Source organism: Chiloscyllium punctatum, chromosome 36 (genome assembly GCF_047496795.1).
Source record: "Chiloscyllium punctatum isolate Juve2018m chromosome 36, sChiPun1.3, whole genome shotgun sequence".
NCBI classification, from domain to species: domain Eukaryota; kingdom Metazoa; phylum Chordata; class Chondrichthyes; order Orectolobiformes; family Hemiscylliidae; genus Chiloscyllium; species Chiloscyllium punctatum.
Window position 1 is genome coordinate 55,019,135 of NC_092774.1, and position 23,263 is coordinate 55,042,397.

The following is a 23,263-nucleotide window of genomic DNA, read 5'->3' on the forward strand; positions in this document are numbered from 1 at the left end:
ATTAACGTTGTCTAAATTCCAACATTCTGCTTTTCGAACTGTGATTTCGCTCAGAATTACATAATTTCAAGAATCACCATGTTCAAACGTAAACACAGTGCCCACAGAAAGAATCAGCCATCCCAATGCTTCCCGATGCTGGGCCGCCTGATCCGAAGGGAGGTTTCTTTGATAAACTGTGTCCAAGCATTCCGGCCGCACGTCATGGGACATGCACGATGATGGCATGCAGGTATTGTGACACAATAATGATGCAGGCCCCTGGAACATGAATATGAATTAGCCTTGGGTCACGTGGTAGTGAATCATTCAAACGAATGTTATTCCATGTCCAGGGATTTATTGGAGGGATGAGGTAAATGGGCAAGAGTTACACCTGGGGTTCACTCTTCCTTCACTCCCATCACCCGCCCATAGCCCCATGACACTTTGTCCTGCAACAGCCGAAATTGGAACACCTGTCCGTTTCCCCCACCCTCCTCAGTATTCAAGGGCCCGAACATACCTTCGACGTGAAGCAACAGTTTACCTGCACATTCTACAGCCAAGACTACTGCATTCGCTGCTCACAATGTGGTCTCGTCAACATTGGAGGAACAAAGCGGGTGACTGCTTTGCAGAACATCTAGGTTCTGCCCGCAAAAAGGCCCTGAGCTTCCAGTTGCCTGCCACTTCAGCAGACCACCCTGTTCCCTGTCCAGCATCTCTGTCTCAGGCTTGCTGCAGTGTTCCAGCAGAACAATTTTACACTTGGGGACACTACAGCCGTCCTCAATATTGAATTCAATAATTTTAGAGCCTGAACTTCCCCACATCTTAGCCCCCTACCACGCACACAAGGCCTTGTTGTCACGTAGTCTGCCAGTACACACCACCTATTATTAGCCCTTAACAGTTTCCTTTAACAGCTATTCACCCTCCCAGACAGATCGCTCTCAACTCCTTTGTCTGTCCAACCATTCTTGTCTCACTTTGGGCTCTATCCCTATCTACCATTTACTCCGCCGCCTTCCTCCCACCCTCCCATCTGCATAGTAACCGACATTTTCCTAATCATCACCAGCTCTGTGGAAGGGTCACCGGATTCTTCTTCACAGAAGCTGCCAGACCTGCTGAGCTTTTCCAGCAACTACTGTTTTTGTTTCTGATATACAGCATCCGCAGTTTTTATTCAGAAAGAGTTGCAAATTGGTTCGAGAGACAGAGTGAGAGAGTGAGTGAGACAGAACAGCCATGAACCGTTGTCCTCCGTTCTCAATCATAACGTAAAATCATTGCAGTACGATCACTTCCCTCAACCCTGCGTCGTGTGGGCTTGTGACGCAACGGGAGCGCGTCTACCTGCTGCTTACAAGATTGCGCGTTCAAATCACATCAGGCTCAGTGGGGCGCAATATCTGCTGCTTCAAATCAAGAAGTTAGATCTCACGCTGCTGGTGTCGAGGCTGTGTAAACATAAACTTTGTATAAATTGCCACCTTATGTTGGTCCAACTGTCAGTTCACTCAGAATCACAAAATGTGTCACAGCCCACCTTTGCTCTGCTGCTTCTCCAAAATGAGCAATGTACCTTTATTCGTATCGTAATCTTGCCTTCTCCCTGTATATCTCTGCATTGTTACTTTGACCATGACCACCCCGAAATCCCTTCTGTGTCCATTGAATCTGCCTCTCTGTCACTGTCAGGCAGCCTTTCCTGATCCCAACCACTCCCTTTGTGAAAACGTTCTACTTAATATCCGTTCTCCCCGTGTCTGCGTGGGTTTCCTCCGGGTACTCCGGTTTCCTCCCACAGTCCAAAGATGTGCAAGTCAGGTGAATTGGCCATGCTAAATTGCCTGTAGTGTTAGGTAAGGGGTAAATGTAGGGGTATGGGTTGGTTGCGCTTCGGCGGGTCGGTGTGGACTTGTTGGGCCGAAGGGCCTGTTTCCACGCTGTAATCTCATCTAATCTAATCTTAATATCACTTTTCCTACTCTTCCCAATGACTTTTAGTCTCTTCCTATTCGCTTTCGATCCTTTCAGGCGTGGGAGCATTTTCACCAAAGCGGGAATCATACGCCTAGACCACCATACCATACACAATGGGCCCTCTCACCTCCCGAAGCAGCTGGGACTTGCTCACTTCGGAATACATTCTACATTCCTCGAGGAATTATATGCAGCGACAGTTTCCAGAACATCTGCTTCTCATTCCGTCTCCCAGGACCCGGGCTATCTCCATTGGTGGATGATTACATCATTCTGTTTCTGAATTGTTCTCTCACACCCGAGCGGACAGGTACAAGCATTATCCTCCACAACAAAGGGAACAGAGAACAGGAGAGCACCACATGTGCGTCACCTCAACTTCCTATGTTGGGCCAGTATATCAGTGTGAGATATTTAGTTCGCATCTTCAAAGGCAAGACACAGAACATAGCACCAGTGTAGGGGAAAGCTGCTAAAGGAAACATCGAGAGGAGAGTCGAGGATGGCTTCGACCCATCGACTCCAAGATTAGTTGTGAATTTCACTGTTTGTTAATATTCCCAGATGCACTCCGATGTCCAGCGATACACGAATTCAAACAGCAAAGGTGGTAACTGTGCAGGTTCTCTCGCCCTCTCTCTGTCTCCTGCACTGTCCTCACCATTTACTTCCTTCATCTGCTCTTCTCCCTTTTAAAACAGCTGTTGTTTTGTCTTTTTTTTCCAAAGTTCCAAAACAATGCAACAGCATATAAAATAGGAATTGCTGCTTCTGGAATTCGAGGAAATCACCTCCAACACCTAAAATACCTCAAAAAAAAGAGCAGCTCTTACAGCCAGAAATTTTTCCCATCCTCCATCTTGGATTACCCAGAATCCGGTTCCCCATGGGAGACTGATCAGCAAGGTTAGATCTCATGGCAGACAGGGAGAACTAGCTATTTGGATACAGAACTGGTTCAAAGGTAGAAGACAGAGGATGGTGGTGGAAGCTTGTTTTTCAGACTGGAGGCCTGTGACCAGTGGAGTGCCACAAGGATCGGTGCTGGGCCCTCTACTTTTTGTCATTTAAATAAATGATTTGGATGCGAGCATAAGAGGTTAGTAAGTTTGCAGATGACACCAAAATTAGAGGTGTAGTGGACAGCGAAGAGGGTTACCTCAGATTACAACAGGATCTGGACCAGATGCGTCAATGGGCTGAGGAGTGGCAGGTGGAGTTTAATTCAGATAAATGCGAGGTGCTGCATTTTGGGAAAGCAAATCTTAGTAGGATTTATACACTGAATGGTAAGGTCCTAGGGAGTGTTGCTGAACAAAGAGACCTTGGAGTGCAGGTTCATAGCTCCTTCAAAGTGGAGTCACAGGTAGAAAGGATAGTGAAGAAGGAGTTTGGTATGCTTTCCTCTATTGGTCAGAGTACTGAGTACAGCAGTTGGGAGGTCATGTTGCGGCTCTACAGGGCATTGGTTAAGCCACTGTTGGAATATTGTATGCAATTCTGGTCTCCTTCCTATCGGAAAGATGTTGTGAAACTTGAAAGGGTTCAGAAAAGTTTTACAAGGATGTTGCCAGGGTTGGAGAATCTAAGCTATAGGGAGAAGATGAACAGGCTGGGGCTGTTTTCCCTGGAGCATCGGAGGCTGAGGGGTGACCTTATAGAGGTTTACAAAATTATGAGGGGCATAGGTAGGATAAATAGACAGTCTTTCCGTGGGGTCGGGGAGTCCAGAACTAGAGGGCAAAGGTTGAGGGTGAGAGGGGAAGGACATAAAAGAGACCTAAGAGGCAACTTTTTCACACAGGGGGTGGTACGTGTATGGAATGAGCTGCCAGAGGATGTGATGGAGGCTGGTACAATTGCAACATTTAAGAGACATTTGGATTGGTATGTAAATAGGAAGGGTTTGGAGGGATATGGGCCGGGTGCTGGCAGGTGGGACGAGATTGAGTTGGGATATCTGGTCGGCATGGACGGTTTTGACCAAAAGGTCTGTTTCCATGCTGTACATCTCTATGACTCTATGACTTCTGGGTTATGGGCCCAGCACGCTCCCGCTATGCCACTCTGTTCTGCTCCATGGCAGTTTTTTCCAGAGAAGTATTCAGCTTTTCATCTGGACTGTAGCATGCACGTTCGAGATTGATGTCAAAAGATCTTCACTGTTGTCGTGTAATATGTTGTTGCGCAGACATAACGACGTTGTGCAAATTTAACTTTGTCTAAATTCCCACATTCTACTTTTAGAACTGTGATTTCGCTCAGAATCACACAATTTCAAAAATCACCATGTTCAATCGTAAACACAGTGCTCACAGAAAGAATTAGCCAACATCCGGAAGAAATTCTTCCAAACGTACCTGGGGAATTTCGGTTTGATGAGTTTCGAAATTTAAGTAGAAGGACGGGAAGTTTGCCTCGAGGTTGTTTAATGTGGAGATGTGTCCCACATGTAAACTGATAGTGGTTGGCCATCCCATGTTTCCCGATGCAGGGCTGCCTGACCCACAGGGAGGTTTCTTTGATAAACTGTCCCTAAGACTTCCAGCCGCTTCATGACTTCATGGCACACGAGATTGGGAAGGCAGAATTGCGGGAGATGGATCGGACCCGGTTGAAACAAAGTGCAGACTGGGTGACTGCTTCACAGAGCATCCATATTGTGTTCGCCAGAAAGATGGATTGTTATTCCCAATCGGTGATAACAAGTAGACAACAATTACATCAGGCAGCACTTGCTTTGCAATATCGTGCTCATAGATCTCACTTCCAGTTGAGCAAAGATCACTCAACTCCGGATCTCTTCATGTTCCTGGCACAAACATGGGGCAAACAGCTGAATTCCCGAGCTCTTAGCGATTATCCTCTACATTTACGTCCTATTTGACAGACTACTTTCTCAAGGAATCATAAACCTCGAGTCAATGGGCATCATAAAATATTTTTATCTCTGCCATAGTGGGTATTTACAAATATCAAGCCTTCTGACCGGAGTAGATCATAACAAGGTGACTTTATTTAAGCTTGTACCACATATGTGTGGTAGAATTCCGTAAGCCGAGCTTGGAGACGCTCTGCCATTTTCAGTGCAGACTGCATATTAGTGCACATTCTGTCTCAATAGTTGCATGCAATATTGGTGTAAAATAAAGTTTTTGTTCAAAGTTTGTGAGAAGATTTGTAGCTCGGGTACTCATTGTTGTGGTTCTGTTCGCCGAGCTGGGAATTTATGTTGCAGACGTTTCGTCCCCTGTCTAGGTGACAATCTCAGCGCTTGGGAGCCTCCTGTGAAGCGCTTCTGTGATGTTTCCTCCGGTATTTATAGTGGTTTGTCTCTGCCACTTCCGGTTGTCAGTTCCAGCTGTCCGCTGCAGTGGCCAGTATATAGGGTCCAGGTCGATGTGTTTGTTGATTGAATCTGTGAATGAATGCCATGCCTCTAGGCATTCCCTGGCTGTTCTCTGTTTGGCTTGTCCTATAATAGTAGTATTGTCCCAGTCGAACAATGTTGCTTTTCATCTGCGTGTGTGGCTACTAAGGATAGCTGGTCGTGTCGTTTCGTGACGAGTTGGCCTTCATGGATACGGATCGTTAGTTGTCTTCCTGTTTGTTATATGTAGTGATTTGTGCAGTCATTGCATGGGAATTTGTACACTATGTTGGTTTTGCTCATGCTGGATATCGAGTCCTTTGGCCTGGTGAGATGTTGTCTGAGAATGGCTGTTGGTTTGTGTGCTGTTTCTGAGTCCGAGTGGTCACAGTAGTCTGGCTGTCAATTCAGAAATGTTCTTGATGTCTGGTAACGTGGCTAGTCCTTTGGGTTGTGGCATGTCCCTCATTCCATTATCTTTCCCTTAGGCACCTGTTGATGAACTTGTGGGGGTATCCGTTTTTGGCGAATACATTGCAGAGGTGTTCTCCTTCCTCTTTTTGCAATTCTGGGGTCCTGCAGTGTGTTGTGGCCCCTTTGAACAGGGTCTTGATGCAACTTCTTTGTGTGCGTTGGGGTGGTTGCTTTCGTAGTTCAGGACTTGGTCTGTGTGTATGGTTTTCCTGTATGCCTTTGTGGTGAATTCTCCGTTCGGTGTTCTCTGTACCATCACGTCTAGGAATGGGAAATGGTTGGATGACACCTTTGTAATAATTAAAAACACAGAAATAGAAAACACACACCGGATCATCAACGCCACACTCACAGGAATCAGATTCACTGGAGAGGAAGAAAAGGACAACATACTTTTATGCATTTCAAGACCTCCTCCTCTGTAATGTGGACCTTTTCCAACATGTCACCATCTATTTCCCCACATTCTATCTCTTCCATGCCCTTCTCCACGGTAAAAACTGATGCATCTCCTCCATTTACTGCAGCTCCACACAAAAGCCGCCTTGCTGATCTTTGAGGGGCCCTATTTTCTCCCTTTTGACCTTTTGTCCTTAATGTATTTATAAAAAACTTTTGGATTCTCCTTAACACTATTTGCCAAAGCTATCTCATGTCAGCTTTTTTCCCTCATGATTTCCTTCTTAAGTATGCTCGTACTGCCTTCATACTCTAAGGATTCATTCGATCTCTGTCTATACCTGACATATGCTTCATTGTTTTTCTTAACCAAAATCTCATTTTCTCCAGTCATCCAGCATTCCCTACACCTTCTAGCCTTTCCTTTTACCCTAACTGGAATATACTGTGTCTGGACTCTTGTTATCTCATATTTGAAGGCTTCCCATTTTCCAGCAACCTGCGAACATCTGCCCCCAATCAGCTTTTGAAAGATCTTGCCGAATACCTGATTCTCCCACCAATTTAGAACAACTTTTAGATCTGATATATTATTTTCAATCACTATTTTAATGTTAATAGAATTGGGGTTGTTGGCCCTTAGGTTTTGCACCCTCTCCAGTAGGTGCATCCACATTGTGCATTAGAAAATTTCCTTATACACACTTAACAAATTCCTCTATTTGGCAGATAGGTAAATGGGCAGGAGTTATGTCTTGGGTCCACTCTTCCTTCATTCCCATCAACCCTAACCCCATTGCCACCCCAATACTCCAACGGCACTTTCCCCTGCAACTACCGAATGTGTGACTCCAGACCATTTACTTAATCCCTCCTCACTATCTAAGGGACCAAACATACCTTCCAGGTGAAGCAGCACTTTACCTGCACGACCAACAACCCAGTCTACTGCATTTGCTGCTCACAATGTGGGCTCATCAACAATGGGGAACACGAAGCATAAACTGGGTGACTGCTGCACAGAACATCTACGTTCTGCCCGCAAGAAAGACCCTGAGCTTCCAGTTGCCTGCCAATTCCACACCCCACCCTATTCCCTGGCCAACATCTCTGTCTCAGGCTTGCTGTAATGTTCCAGCAAAGCTAAGCTCCAGATGGAAGACCAACGCCTCATTTTCCACTTGGAGATCCTATAGCTCTCCGTCTTCAACATCGAGTTCAATATTGGTTTGGACCCGAACTCCCCCATGCCCTTGACACCAACCTCACCCACACGAGGCCTTGTTATCACATAGTCTGCTGTTACACACGACTTATTGTTAGCCAGGAACAGTCTCTATTAACAGTTATTCACCCTCCGACACAGATCGTTATTCACTCCTTTGTCCCTCCAATGTTCTCCCTCTGAACTTGCAGCAAACAGAGCAATGTAGACTGATATCCCTTAGCCAGCGGTTTGTCCCATCTCCAGGAACAGGGCTCTCTCTACTGGCGGATAATTAAACTATTTTGCTGTTGCGCTGACGTGGGGAGACTGTGTAAATATAAACTTTTTCTCAATACCCACCTTCCGTTGGTCGAACTGTGAGTTCACTCTGTATCACAACACGTGTCACAGCGCATTTGGAGGCCCACCTTAGCTCTGCTGGTTCGACACAGCAAGTAAATGAGAGTCTCTATTCGTATCATTCCCTTGCCTTCTCCCTGTAAATCTACGCATTGTTACTTTGATCATGTCCACCGAATTCCCTTTTGTGTTCTTGAATCTGCCTCCTTCTCACGGTCAGACAGAGATTTACGGATCCGAACCACTCCCTGTGCGAAAATGTTCTTCCTCATGTCACTTATTTTCCAAATGCCTTGAAATCTCTGCCAAGTTTTTGGGAAATTGAAAGGATTCTCATTCCTGCACATGAGGATGAATTGATTAACTTTCTAACGCAAAGTACTGCGGATGCTGAGAATCTGAGACAGAAAGAGGAACTGCTGGAGAAACTCGGCAGGTTTGGCAGTGCCTGTGGGAGAAAACAGATTTCTGAAATATTGTCTCTGATTCTCTTTCCACCGATGGTGCTTCACCTGCTGAGTTGCTCCTGCAATTTCTGTTTTTGCTTTAAACTGAAAGTTCATTTCATCTTTCGGGATGAAACAACCAGACTCGGCATGTGCAGATATTTAACCCTTTCGAAACCTGTGACGTGATTGGATTCAAACAAACCCAGCAATAATTCACTCTTTCTCAGCTCCACAGGCAGAGGGACCTGGGAAATGAAGCTGTCAGTGTGGCTCTTTATTCGTGGGCCGAGTGGTTAATACGATGGATTTGAGATCGATTGCGGTTTCCCCACGCAGGTGTGAACCTTTCCGACTCGAGTTGAGAAATGTCGTCAAAACAAAGGAAGACTGTTCCCCGCTTTCGTATTTAAGATTCAAATCAGTGGAGGGGTCGGAAATCTGCAACCCATTGCCTGTCAGGGTGGAACAAGCAGATACCCACAGAGCTGCTTTTGAGGCTATGAGCCAAGTATTTGGAAATGAGATTAGAACAGTGAGGGGCGTGAAGTCGTGATCGAAGTTAAGCAGGCACCTGAGGATTAATGTGTTTTATTTGCCAGTGAAAGATACTGCTTCACAAAGTTGGAACTATGGAAGGGAAGCAGTGACGGTGATTATCTTTGGCTGTTCTTCTTGTGAATGTTCACATTGCTGCGCATGTCCGTGTTAACGTCAGAACTCTGACCCCTGGCGGCGTCAGGTACGCACAGTGCCAGGGGCGCAATGGATGACGCATCTGACTCCACCTCCCTGTTTGAAATGCAGCGCACAGCTTATTCACGCACCCCAATTAATGTTTCTCATTGTCCTGAACCCGGCATACGATTTGAATTCCTGATCTGCGGGAATGAGAATCCTTTCACTGTCTCGCGTCAGTAAGTGTCTCTGAGAACATCAGAGTCCCGTCACAGTGCTGTCAGAGGAGGGGAAGCTGAAATAGCCCCACACGCTGCTCATGGGCACATTTCACTTTCCCCAACTCACCGCCCCAACCACTACGGCTCCTGGGAGCGGAAAGGGAACAAACTCCAAAACCCAGTCTCAGCTTTGTAAATCTACAGGAAATAAGAAAACTGTACATCCCTTCGGGTCTTCCATCCTGGGCAGACAGCGTTAATTTTAAATGGCTGTCCAGTCAGTGCCGATTCGTTTTGCGTGAAAAAATCTTGCTTATCTCATCCCAGCATTTCTTGCCACAGAGAACTGTGCGGCAGAGTTCATGTATATATTTCCTTGTATGGTATTTTGTAAATAACATTCGTTTGCTGGTTGTTTGTGTGGGGTATTTCAGGTTCATTAGCCGCTGTTTAAGTGTGTTGGTAGGTTTGTGGGCGACCATGATGCTGAGAGGGTTGAGTTGTCCGGACATCATTTCCCAGATGCCTTTAATGTAAAGTAATGTGGCTAGGGTTTCTACAGACGTTGTGTCTGCTTGTGTCAGTTTGTGGATGTGTAATCGGCACACTGGGTTTATTGGGTAGGCAAAAGTGTGGACAACAGATGCTGGAAAGCAGAGGTTAGATCAGAGTGGTGCTGGAAAAGGACCTGCATTTACTCTGCAGAGTGGGAGGGGGGGGTTGAAATTTTGTGCCATAGGTCGATGGAGTTGATTGGTGCGGGTGTCCTGGAGATGTTCCCTCAAACGCTGTGACTTGACTTTGCGAGGAGTCTCAAGTCTCCCAATGTAGAGGATACCGCATCGGGAGCAATGGATACAAGAAATGGCAATGTTGGATGCCTGCTAACTGCCGCGGCCCAGGTTCGATTTCCGTTCAGGAAAGTAATTTTCAGTTGAGCTGACGGATTTGGCCAACATCTCCCTGGTGGTCTAGTGGTTAGGATTCGGCGCTTTCACCGCCGCGGCCCGGGTTCGATTCCCGGTCAGGGAAGGCATTTCCTCGGAGTTCATACACTACCCGTTCCTCTTAAATGTGCTGTTCAGTTTTTGATTGATCTTCGTCGTTCCTGGGTGCTGCAGTGTGTCGTGGCTCGTTGAAATAGCATCCTGTGGTAGATTTGTTTGTGTGTGTAGGGATGATTGCTTCTGTAGTTCAGTTCTTGGTTCGCGTGCGTTGTTTTCCTGTAGACGCTGTTTTGAATTGACCATTGACTGTTCGCTCTACTGTGACATCGAGAAATGGCATTTTGTTGTTCTTCTCCTCTTTTGTGAATTTTATGTCAGAAAGGATATTGTTGATGGTGTTGTAGGTTTCCTCTAATTTGTTTCATTTTTTGATGTCAAAAGTGTCATCGTTGTAGCGGACCCAAAGTTTGGGTTCGATCGTTGGAAGGGCTGTTTGTTCGAGTCTCTGCATTATTGCTTCTGCGAGGAATCCTGACACTGATGGATTCGTGGGTGTTCTGTTGATTTGTTTGTCGGGCTTGTTACTGAATATGAAGTGGGTGGTAAGGCACAGTTCCACGAGGTTGACAGTGTTATCTTTGCTGATGAAGTTGGTGCTGTGTTTTTGTCTTGGTTCTTCGAGTAGTGTCTTCAGTTTTCTTTGGCCACGTTGATGTTAATGGATGTGAACAATGGTGCTATGTCAAAGTACAGCATTATTCCATCCCCTTCTATCTTCGTGTCTTTGGTGTTCAGGAATTCTTGGATGGAGTAAATGGGGTGGCGTGAATCTTCGATTTGGTGTTTTAGTCTTCAGTGGAGGCCTTTGACTCGTCTGTATATTGGTGTTCCAAGTAGTGAGACTATGGCCTGGGGGGGGGGGGGCACCTGGTTTGAAGAGGAGGAGAACAACAACAAAACGCCATTCCTAGATGTCACAGTACAGCGAACAGTCAATGGGGAATTTCAGACTAGCGTCGACAGAAAAACAAAACGCACAACACAAATATTTAACCACAGAAGCAATCATCCCAACACCCACAAACGAAGCTGCATCAGGACATTATTTCAACGAGCCACGACACACTGCAGCACAGAGAAACTACGAAGAGCAGAAGAGAAATACGTATATAGTGTTTTTAATGAGAATGGGTGCCCAATAAACCCAGTCCGCCGATTTCTCATTGATGCTTCCAAGCTGACTCACAAAAACTCGGTTTGTCCCTCCATTCTTTTCTGTTTTTTTTTTGTGTGTTTTGAAAGATTTCCCAATCCTCTGACTGAGTATTGGAGTTGGGAAGTTATGTTGTGGCTGTCCAGGACATTGGTTTGACCACTTTTGGAATATTGTGTGCAATTCTGGTCTCCATCCTATCAGAAGGATATTGTGAAATTTGAAAGGGTTCTGAAGCACCAATGGGTCCACAGAGGGGAAGAGGCCCTTCTGCTGTCCTGAGTGCAGCAAGGGCTTTGCTCTTTCCTCCGATCTGCTGGCCCATTGGTGTGTCCACATGTGGGAGAGGTCTTTCAGTTGCCCTAAGTGTAGGAAGGCCTTCAACAGTAACCCAGCCCTGCTGAGGCACGAGTCCATTCACACCAGGGAGAAGCCGTTCTCCTGCCACGAGTGCGGGAAGGCCTTCAGCAATTCCTCCGCCCTGCTGAATCACCAGTGTGTCCACACTGGGGAGAGGCCCTTCAGCTGGCCCGAGTGTGGGAAGTGGTTCATGTTTTCTTGCAACTTGAGGAAGCACTAGCGCGGGCACTGCTACTCATTCAGCCAGGGACGGCACATTGCCAATAAAATGATCCAAAAAAACCCAAGACCGCAAGACCATCGGAGCAGAAGTTAGGCCATTCGGCCCTTCGAGTCTACTCTGCCATTCGTTAGTGACAAATGTAGTGCAGATGAGATTAGCTCCAGTGTGGAAACAGGCCATTTGTCCCAACAAGTCCACACCAACCCTCCGAAGAGTAACCTACCCAGTCCCATTTCCCTCTGACTAATGTACCTAAATCTATGGGCAGTTAAGCATGGCCAATCCACATGACTTGCACATATTTGGATTATTGCAGAAAACAAGATCACCCAGAGAAAACCCACGCAGACACTGGGAGAATGTGCAAACTCCTCACAGACAGTCAGCCAAGGCTGGAATCATACCTGGGTGCCCGGCACTGTGAGGCTGCAGTGGTAAACACTGAGACACTACATGTTGCAACCCGAAGTTGGCAAGCAGGAGGTTGGGAGAATGCAGCAAGCCAGGCAGCACCAGGATGTGGAGTAGTCAGCGTTTTGGGTATTAACCCTTCTTCAGGACTGAAACGTTGACTTCTCCATGAGAAATAATTTATGGGAATGTTGCTGGGGGTTGTAGGGCTTGAGCTCCAGGGAGAGGCTGAATAGGCTGGAGCTGTTTTCACTGGAGCATCGGAGACAGAGGAGTGATCTAATAGAGGTTACAAAATCATGAGGGGCATGGACAGGGTAACAGACAAGGTCTTTTCCGTGGGTTGGGAGAGTCCAGAACTAGCGGGCATAGGTTTAGGATGAGAGGCGACATATATTAAAGGGACAACATCTTCATGCAGAGGGTGGTATATATATGAAATGAGCTGCCAGAGTATATGGGTCAGGTGCTGTCAAATGGGACTAGATTAATTTAGGATATCAGGTCAGCATGGGCAAGTTGGACCGAAGGGTCTGTTTCCATGCTGTATGTATCTCTGACTACTGGTCCTGATGTAATTTTAAAATAAAGTCCAAGTAACTTTGAATAGTTCAATCTTGTTGAGCTCACCTCCTGAAAAGTTTCAAATGTATCCTTCTGAGGGATACTATTTAAACATGCTGAGTTGGACAAAGTAGCCCATCAAGTTCAACACAAACCCAGAGTTGAAGAAGTCAGAAGTCAGAACACCAAGGGGACCAAAACTGACCACAATATTCCAGGTGCAACCTCATCAACGTCCTGTATAACTACAACATAACATGCCAACATCTGTACTCAATTCCCGAACTGATAAAAGCCTGAGTGCTGAAACCTTGCTTCACTGCATTTTGTACCGATGTTGTCAGAGATATAAGACCTACTTTAAACTGATCCACAATCCAGCTGCTGGGAGCCCAAAAGCAGAGTAGTGCTGCCTGAGTGTGTTGGGTAGGTAAGCATAGGTCGATGGGTCAAAACCATGTGACGCTATTGCTCAATGTCTCCTCATTTCCTCTCCCCCACCTTGTCGCAGATCCAACCTTCCAATTCGACACCAACCTCTTGACCTGTCATACCTGTCCACCTTGCTTCTCACCTATTTACTTCACCCTCATCTCTGACCTATCACCATCAATCCCGACCTCCATCTACCTATTGCACTCCCAGCTGCCTTCCCTCCAGCCCCACTTCCTTCCCATTTATCTCTCAGCCCCCTTGGGCCACCCTTTATTCCTGATGAAGAGCTTATGCTCTAAGCCAAGACTGTGATGAAGCAACATCCTCAACAAATAGGAAATAGCTCCCAAGTCAGATTTCATCCCTTCTTCTGTTTCCCAGTTCTTTCAGAAATAAGGAATGTCTTTTCCTTCCACTACAAAGTGGTCTTCCACTTTGCGCTGTCTGAAGTGTTATCCCTCACCACTCCTTCAGACACCTTTTAAGAATCCTTTCAACCTATTTTTCTAACAATTGTGGAGGTGACCAAAAGCAAACATTTCACTTCTCCTCAATGTCCCATTTCTCCTCCTATGAGCCATTTTGTCATGTTGTCTCTGTTACAAGCAGCCGAGTGCACTTGGTTTCTGAATTGAAATTTGGCCATTGAAGTGAACAGGATTAATATTTATCGATGGCTAGCTGTGTTTGCACTAACTGTAGTTATCCACCAATACGATGTCTTTTGTTCCACTAAAACTGGAAACAATGATCTGTGTTTGTATTGCAGTCGGATGTAGAAAATCATCCCAGCGATCTTCACGTTATTCTAGCTTACTGAGGCCATAACAGCATTGCGTGGCAGTTTGATGTTACTAAAACTTGGATGGAAAGAATATAGATTGATGAGAAGTCACAATGACAGAGTGTGTGGCCACAATCGATCTGTCTGGCTTGATTATATGAGTGGCGGCTCTTCAAGAGCAACTTCCACTCCATCACTTCAACCAGCAAGAGGAGATAAGTGTGAACACAACATTTCAAATGTGACATTTACGCATTGCTTCGATGTTATTGATCAAGATCCTGGAACTCACTCCTGAGCTTTTATTATAGACCACATCATATTTGTGAAGCAATTTAAGAGGCAGCTCATCACCACTTTTTCAAGGACAGTTTGGGAAGACTTGCTGGCAGAGCCAATGATATTCACATGATATTGGAGACGCTCTGATCATATGAATAGATGATTGGCTAACCAATGATATAGTAGGGGTAAGGGTTATGTTCTGGATCGCAAATTGTAACTAGCAATGTACCACAGGGATCAGTGCTGGGGCCAAAATTATTTACAATATGGATATGAATTACTTGGATAAGTGAAGTGAATGTACTATTGCCAAGACTGCAGTAGAGACAGTTGATTGGAATGCAGGTGGTGAGGATGACATGGAGAGGGATATCGACAGGTTAAGGAAATGAGCAAAACCTTGGCCGATGGAATGGAATGTGGGGAAATGAGGTTGTGCACTTTGCCAGGAGGAAAAGTGCTGAATGTTAAATGGAGAAAGCTGCTGAATAGGAGGATTTGCAAGCTCGCATCCATGAACACTTCATCCAAGTTCAGTGAGTAATAGGGAAGGCAAATGGGATGTTGGTTTTTAAATGGAGTATCAAAGTGGGGAGGTTATTATGAACCGAAATCAGACACCAATTAGGCCACAACTGAACACTGGGAACAATTTTGGGCCTTTTAGCTCAGGAAAGATATACTGGCATTGGAGGCAGTCCAGAGAAGGTTGACCAGGATGGTATCAGGGATGGAAATAATGTCTTATGAGGAGAAATGAGTCGGTTGGGCCTGTGCTTAATAGCAGTTAGAAGATTTCGAGGAAATATTATTGTCACAAACAAGATTCTGAGGAGACGTGACAGGCTAGATGTGGGACAGTTTCCCCTTGTGGGTGAGTTTAGAACCAGAGGGAATAACCTGCAAATAAGGGATTGTATGTTTCGGACAGCTGTTGAGCCTGGATTGTTAAGTGCATTCAAAACTAAGATATATATTTTTTTAAATGAGAAAGGGAATTGAGGATTATGGGGAATCAGCGGGAAAGTGAAGTTGATGTTTACCAGAACAATAATGGGATACAAAGTGCGACATCCCATGAATGAATAAAGGAAAATATTCAGGAAAAAATTGTCATTGAAGGGAAGATTGGGATCTAGTGATAATGGTTGAGCAACCCACAGATCTTCTGAGAACACAAATTCAAATCTCATCATGGCTGCTCGTGTTCAACTCATAAAAAGACCTGAAAGTGAAAGTTCCTCTCGGTCCTGGCAACTAGGAAACAGTTATTCACTAAAATAATGAATTGCAGATGTTGGAGATCAGCAGCAAAAGGCAAAATTGCTGGGGAAACGCAGCAGGTCTGGCAGCATCTGTGGAGAGAAACCAGTTAATCTTTTGAATCCAGCCAAGTTTTGAAGGACCACTGGACTCAAAGCAGTAACACTGTTGTCTCTTTATAGATGCTACCAGAATTATTGTGTTTCTCAACAAACTGTCCTTTTTAGGGCAGGAAATCTACCATTCATGAATCCTGCATGATTGTATGCACGTCCTGCGTGCCCCCCCCCACTCCCCCCCACCCCACACACACACACACGCACACACACACACACACCCCTTGTGTCTTCAGACCTACTATAATGTGGTTGACTCTCAACTGCCTTCTAGCATGTAGTCACAATTCCTCTGTTCAAGGGCCATGAGGGACAATGAGCAAATGTTGGATGTGCTCGCAATCATCACATCCCACAAAATATTTTCTCATTACTGAGAAAAAAATAGATTAATGAAGGACAGCCAAAACAAACTGCTATGGGAAAGTCATACCCAAGTAACCTGATTTGCCTGTTGTTATCTTTTTTAAAGTCATCTTCAGAGAGGACATTGATTACACCCCTGCTGGAATACTGCAGGCAATTCTGGGCTCTCTGCTACAGGAAGGAGGTTATGAAACTTGAAAGGGTTCAGAAAACATTTACAAGGATGCTGCCAGGGTTGGAGGGTTTAAGCTACAGGAAGACGCTGAATCGACTGGATTGTTAAGTGCATTTAAAAACTATTTTTTTTTTAATCCGAAAGGGAATTGATGATTATGGGGAAACAGCGGGAAAGTTAAGTTGATGTTTACCAGAACAATAGTGGGAGACAAAATGCGACATCCCGTGAATGAATAAAGGAAAATAGTTAGGAGAAAATTGTCATTGAAGGGAAGATTGGTTGAGCAACCTAGAGAACTAGGTCTTCTGAGAACGCAAATTCAAATCCCATCATGGCTGCTGGTGGAATTTATGTTCAACTAATAAAGAGATCTGGAGGTGAAAGTTTCTCTCTGTCCTGGCAACCAGGAAACAGTTATTTACTAAAATAATGAATTGCAGCTGTTGGAGATCAGCATCAAAAGGCAAAATTGCTGGGGAAACGCAGCAGGTCTGGCAGCATCTGTGGGGAGAAACCAGTTAATGTTTTGAATCCAGCCAAGTTTTGAAGGTTCACGGGACTCAAAGCAATAACACTTGTTTCTTCATAGATGCAACCAGAACTGTTGTGTTTCTACAGAAACTGTCCTTTTTAGGGCAGGAAATCTACCATTCACGAACCGTGCATGCATGTATGCACGTGCGTGCGCATCCAGACACGCACACACACCACACACACACACACACACACACACACACACACACACACACACACACACACACACACACACACACACACACACACACACACACCTTGTGAAGGGCTCGGGAACCATAAGAAATAGGAATTGGAAAATGCCATTCAACACCTTGAGCCTGCTTTTCCATTGAATAGAATTGTATCTGATCTGACATTCCCCACATTCACTTTCCTGCCTTTTTCCTGTAACTGTTCATCCCCCGACTCTTCACGAATCTATTGATCCTCGTTTTAAATGTGACATGAAGGCTGTCAACAGAGTTACTGAGATGGGGGAGGGGGTGCTCAGGTCGAACTTGGGGACTAAAACAATGGCATCACACTTCACAATATTTAACTAAGGGAATGTTTATAGTTTATAGATAAAAATTCCTGAAGAAGGGCTCATGCCCGAAACGTTGATTCTCCTGCTCCTTGGATGCTGCCTGACCTGCTGCGCTTATCCAGCAACACATTTTCAGCTCGGATCTCCGGCATCTTCAGTCCTCACTTTCTCCTAGAGAGGCCCATGGAGTCTCACAGAGTGACACAGATGTACAGCACGGAAGCAGACCCTTCGGTCCAACTCGTCCATGCAGCCCAGATATCCTAACCTAATCTAGTCCCATTTGCCAGCACTTGACCCAAATCCCCATAAAACCTTCCTATTCATATGCACATCCAGATGCATTTTAAATGCTGTAATTATACAGCCTCCACCACTTACTCCAGCAGCTCATGCCGTACATGCATCACCCTCTGCGTGAAAAGTTTGCCCCTTAAGTTCCTTCTACATCTTTCCCCTCCCTTCCCTAAAACTATGCCCTGTAGTTCTGGACTCCCCCATCCCAGGGAAACTAACTTGTCTATTTGCTCTATCCATATCCCTCATGATTTTATAAACCTCTATAAGGTCACCCCTTAGCCTCCGACACTCCAGAGAAAACAGTCTATTCAGCCTCGCCCTATAGTTCAACCCTCCAACACTGGCAAAAGCCTTGTAAATCTTTTCTGCACCTTTTCTAGTTTCACAACATCTTTCCTATAGGAAGCAGATCAAAATTACATGCAATATTCCAAACGTGGCCTGACCAATGTTCTGTACAGTGGCAACATGAGCTCCCAACATCTATCCTTGATGCTCTGACCAACAAAGGAAAGCATACCAAACGCCTTCTTTTCTATCCAATCTGCCTGCGTCTCTACTTATAAGGAACTATCAACCTGAACTCCAAGGTCTCTTTGCTCAGCAACACTTCCAAGGAACTTACCATTAATTGTAAAAGTCCTGCTCTGATTTGTTTTTTCCAAAATGCAGCACCTCATATTTATCTACATTAACCTCCATCTGCCACTCCTCAACCCTTTGGCCCATCTGATCAAGGTCCCTTTGTAATCTGAGGTAACCTTCTTTGCTGTCCACTACACCTCCAATTTTGGTGTCATCTACAAACGTACGAACTATACCTCCTCCGTTTACATGCAAATCATTTATAAAAATTACAAAAAGTAGCGGACCCAGCATCGATCCTTGTGGTACACCATTGGTCAAAGGCCTTCAGTCTGAAAAGCAACCCTCCATCACCACCCTCTGTCTTCTTTCTTCTAGCCAGTTCTGTATCCAAATGGCTAGTTGTCCCTGCATGCCTTGAGATTAAACCTTGCTCACCAGTCTCCCATGAGGAACCTTGATGAATGCCTTCCTGAATTCCATATAGATCACGTCCATCGCTCTGCCCTCATCAATCCACTTTGTACTTCTTCAAAAAACTCAACCAAATTCGTGAGACCTGATTTCCCAAGCATAAAGCCATGCTGACAATCCCTAATCAATTCTTGCCTTTCCAAATACATGCAAATCCTATCTCTCAGGATTCTCTCCAAAAACGTGCCCATCACCAATGTCAGGCTCACAGGTCTCGAGTTCCCTGACTTTTCCTTACCACCTTTCTTGAATAGTGGCAGCACATTAGCCACCCTCGAGCTTTCCGGCACCTCACCTGTGACTATTGATGATAGAAATATCTCAGTGAAAGGCCCACCAATCACTTGCCCAGTTTCCCTCAGAGTTCTAGGGTACACCTGATCAAGTCCTCAGGATTTGTCCACTTTTATGCATTTCAAAATATCCAGCAATTTCTTATCTGTAATATGGACATTTTTTCAACATGTCACCATCTACTTTCTCACATTCTATGTCTTCCATGCCCTTCTCCACAGTAAACACTGATGCGCAATATCCGTTCAGAATCACACACCCCACCCCCCGCCCCCCATCTACTGCAGCTCCACACAAAGGCCGCCTTGCTGATCTTTGAGGGTCCCTATTCTCTCCCTTGTTATCCTTTTGTCCTTAATGTATTTATAAAAACCCTTTGGGTTATCCTTAACTCTGTTTGCCAAAGCTATCTCATGTCCCCTTTCTGACCTCATGATTTCCCTCTTAAGTATACTCGTCCTGCCTTTATACTCTAAGGATTCATTCGATCTCTCTGTCGACACCTGATATATGCATCCTTCTTTATCTTAACCAAAATCTCAAATTCTCTAGCCATCCAGCATTCCCTACACCTACCAGCCTTTCCTTTCACCATATATGGAATATACTGTGTCTGGACTCTGGTTATCTCATATTTGAAGGCTTCCCATTTTCCAGCAGTCCTTTAACCTGCAAACATCTGCCCCCAATCAGCTTTTGAAAGATCTTGCCTAATACCTGAGTCTTGCTCAATTTTAGAACTTCAACTTTTAGATCTGATATATTATTTCCAATCTCTATTCTAATGTTAATTGAATTATGGTTGCTGGCCCTTAGGTTTTGCACCCTCGCCAGTATGTACATCCTCATTGTGAATTAGAAAATTTCCTTGTGCACTCTTTACAAATTCCTCTATTTGGCGGATAGGTAAATGGGCAGGAGTATACCTTGGTTCCACTCTTCCTTCATTTCCATCAACCCTACCCCTATTCCCACCACAACAGTCCAACGACACTTTCTCCTGCAACTGCCGAATGTGTGACACCAGCCCATTTACCTGCTCCCTCCTCACTACACAAGGACCCAAACGTACCTTCCAGGTGAAGGGGCACTTTACCTGCACTTCCCACAACCCAGTCTACTGCATTTGCTGCTCACAATGTGGTCTAATCCACATTGGGGAAAACGAAGTGTAAACTGGGTGACTGCTGCACAGAACATCTACGTTCTGCCCGCAAAAAAGACCCTGAGTTTCCAGTTGCCTGCCAATTCCACAGCCCACCCTGTTCCCTGGCCAATATCTCTGTCTCAGGTTTGCTATGGTGTTCCATCGAAGCTCAGCACCAGCAGAACGAAGAGCACCGAATATTACACTTGGGGACCATACATCCTCCGGTCCCAATATCGAATTCAATAATTCTAGGGTCTGCAATCCATAGTATCCTCGTCCCTTCCACACACACCAAGCCTTGTTAGAACATAGTCTTTCATTATACACTACGTATTCTTAGCCACGAACAGTCTCCATTTACCATCCCATGCGGATCGTTATCAACTCCCTTTTCTGTCCAACAATTCTTCCCTCGCTTTGGGCTCTGTCCTGATCTGTCATTTACTGCATCCGCCTTCCTCCCACGGTATTTCCTGCATATAAACCAACGTTTTCCCGATCACCATCAGTTCTGTAGAAGGGTCACCCGCAACTACTGTGTTTTTTGTTTCTGATATACAGCATCCACAGTTCTTTCACCTTTTTATTGAGGTAGAGTAAGAAATTGTTTCGAGAGAAAGAAGGAGAGGGGGGAGAGACAGAACAGACATGAACTGTTGATCTCGGTTGTTCGTCATGACGTAAAATCATTGTTGTACGATCATTTCCCTTAAGCATGAATAGTGGATGTATGCCATCCGTGAGCTTGTGGCGCCACCGTAGCGCGTCTGACTCCTAATCGGAAAGTTGCGTGTTCAAATCACGTCCAGCGCACTAATATCCGCTTCTTACATTGCAAATTAAGAAAGGAGTATTTGTTGAGCCAAGCCTTCCTTCCTTCCAGGAACTTTCAATCACACGTGAAGCTTTGCTGTCAGTTTGATTTGTGAACACAGTGTCTGGGAGGTGGTATGCCCATTGTTTGGGTAAATGCTCAGCTCCCCCAGTTCATCACGGGATTCAAACACAGCCGCCTCCCTCTGGGCAGCCGTTTCATTCAGTTGGTGACAGCACGGTGTGAATAACATAATACCAATTTTTTTACAACATAATCCAGAGACTCCAAGCTTTATGTTTCAATCTATCAGGAGAGTGAATGCGAGTTCAGATAGAAATGTTTCCCACCAACAGCATATCCTTTCCTCTCACTGGACTCAGTTAAAATTATCTTTATTCAACAGAAGGAGCGGAAACTACAGTCTGACGGCCCCTCTCCACATTAACGGTGAGCCTGAATTTTATAAACGGTGTCAGTAAAATCCAATGGCGGACATTGATTTGGTTCAGTCGATATTTTTGCCAAGCGTAATTCACCGAGAGGATGCTGCTGTGTGAAACTGTGGGAATTACTGCAGGGCCTCCTGCGCATGGAACACACCACAACTGAGGTGTTTCACCTTCAACAGTTTATTCCTATCTCGGAGAAGAGGGGTTTGATGATTCGGATCACAGCAGCCAGACAGAGAACAGGAGAAGAACACTCAGCACTTCACAAGCTTGTCACCACATCTGGGTCATCGTGGCACGTGTATCAGTATGGGATAGTAATCTGCATCTTCTGACTGGAAGCACAGCAAATTGGAGTGCTGGTTGGACTATCACACAGGAGAAAACGGCTTCGACCTATCAACTGGAGTGGCTCCCAATGCGCAACTCCGCTCACCTCAACTGAATAACTGGAAACAAATTACTCAGTGATTCAAAGGAATACTCGGTTTTGAATCTGCTTTGTGTCATGTACCTTCGAGAATGATGTCAAAACACCTTCATTGCTGTGATGGAGTATCCTGTTGGGCAGAATATATCCGTTGTCAAATTTCCTACGTTTTATTGGTCCAACTCCGATTTCACTCAGAATCACAAAATGTGTGACAGCGCAGACTGAGGCCATGCAGCCCACCTTAGCTCTGCTGGTTCAACACAATATGTAAATAAGTGTCTCATTCTGTCGCCTTCTCCCTGCAAATCTGCACATTGTTACATTGAACATGCCCACCGAATTCCCTTTTGTGTCCATTGAATCTGCCTCTTTGTCAGTGTCAGACAGCGACTTACTGACCCCGCTCCCTGTGCGAAAACGGTCTTCCTAATGTCACTTTTACTTATTTTCCTGATGACTTTCAATCTCTGCCAAATTGTTCTCGATCCTTTCAGGCCTGGGAGCATTTTCACTGCATTATTTCCTCTGTCTAAAACCCTCATGACGTGGAAAACTTCAATCAGACTCGCTTTCAGCCCTCTGTTCTCCAAAGAGAGCTGCCCCAAACTATCCAATCTACCTTCATGACTGACAATCCTCATACACGGTAACATTCACTTCACCCTGTTCAGAGCTGTCTGCAATGACTTCCCTCCCCGCTTCCTGAAGTATCACCCTCAGAATTGAGCGTAATACAGGTGGAGGATTCATTCAGACTCGGATTGCGCGGGCGAAAAGTCTGCAATACTTGTTCTCACTTTGAGCAAGTGTTTCCCTTCGCCGTGTTCACTGCAATGATACCTCTGTCCCATTCCTAATTCAGGCAGTCCGATCTGATTTAACGAAGCGGCTTTTTGAGAAAACTGACCCGGCATTTTTGCTCAGGTCAATTTAAGAAATGAGGGTTTGCCTGGAATTGGAGCCCGGCACCTCCCACCCGTCTGTATAAGCTAGAAAACCCAAAGCTAGCATCACACCCCGAGACCAACGAGCCAAAAGTCATGCACGCGCCCAGCTCCTGAAGCAACTGGGAGTTGCTCAGTGCGAAATACATTGTACATTGCTCCCAGAATTACAAGTAGTAATGAGTTTCAAGAACATCTGCTTCTCTTTCTGTCTCGCTGCTCCCAGGACACTGCTGTTTGCCCCATCCCGAGGGACCGGGCTCTCTCCACTGGTGGATAATTGAACCATTTCGTTTCTACTTGCCAGCTGTGCTGGTGGAAGGCAGAGCCCATTCGCTCTTCTGCTCTCTCTCACTATGACGTGAAGCAGGAGAAGTCAGTTACAGTCATGCGTAGGAAATGGGCAACTTTGAACTTATTCCAAAGATGCTGTGATGCCGGCACAGAGAGAAATGGACACCGGAGACTCTTCCCTCAGGCAAA

General features: G+C 45.4%; 1 non-coding gene across 1 annotated transcript; it reads left to right on the plus strand.

The window, feature by feature from the left end:
• The first annotated feature begins 10,086 nt into the window (after positions 1-10,086).
• On the plus strand, positions 10,087-10,158 carry trnae-uuc (transfer RNA glutamic acid (anticodon UUC)). Its single transcript has one exon. It is a non-coding gene; the product is annotated as a tRNA-Glu (tRNA).
• Positions 10,159-23,263: the final 13,105 nt, after the last annotated feature.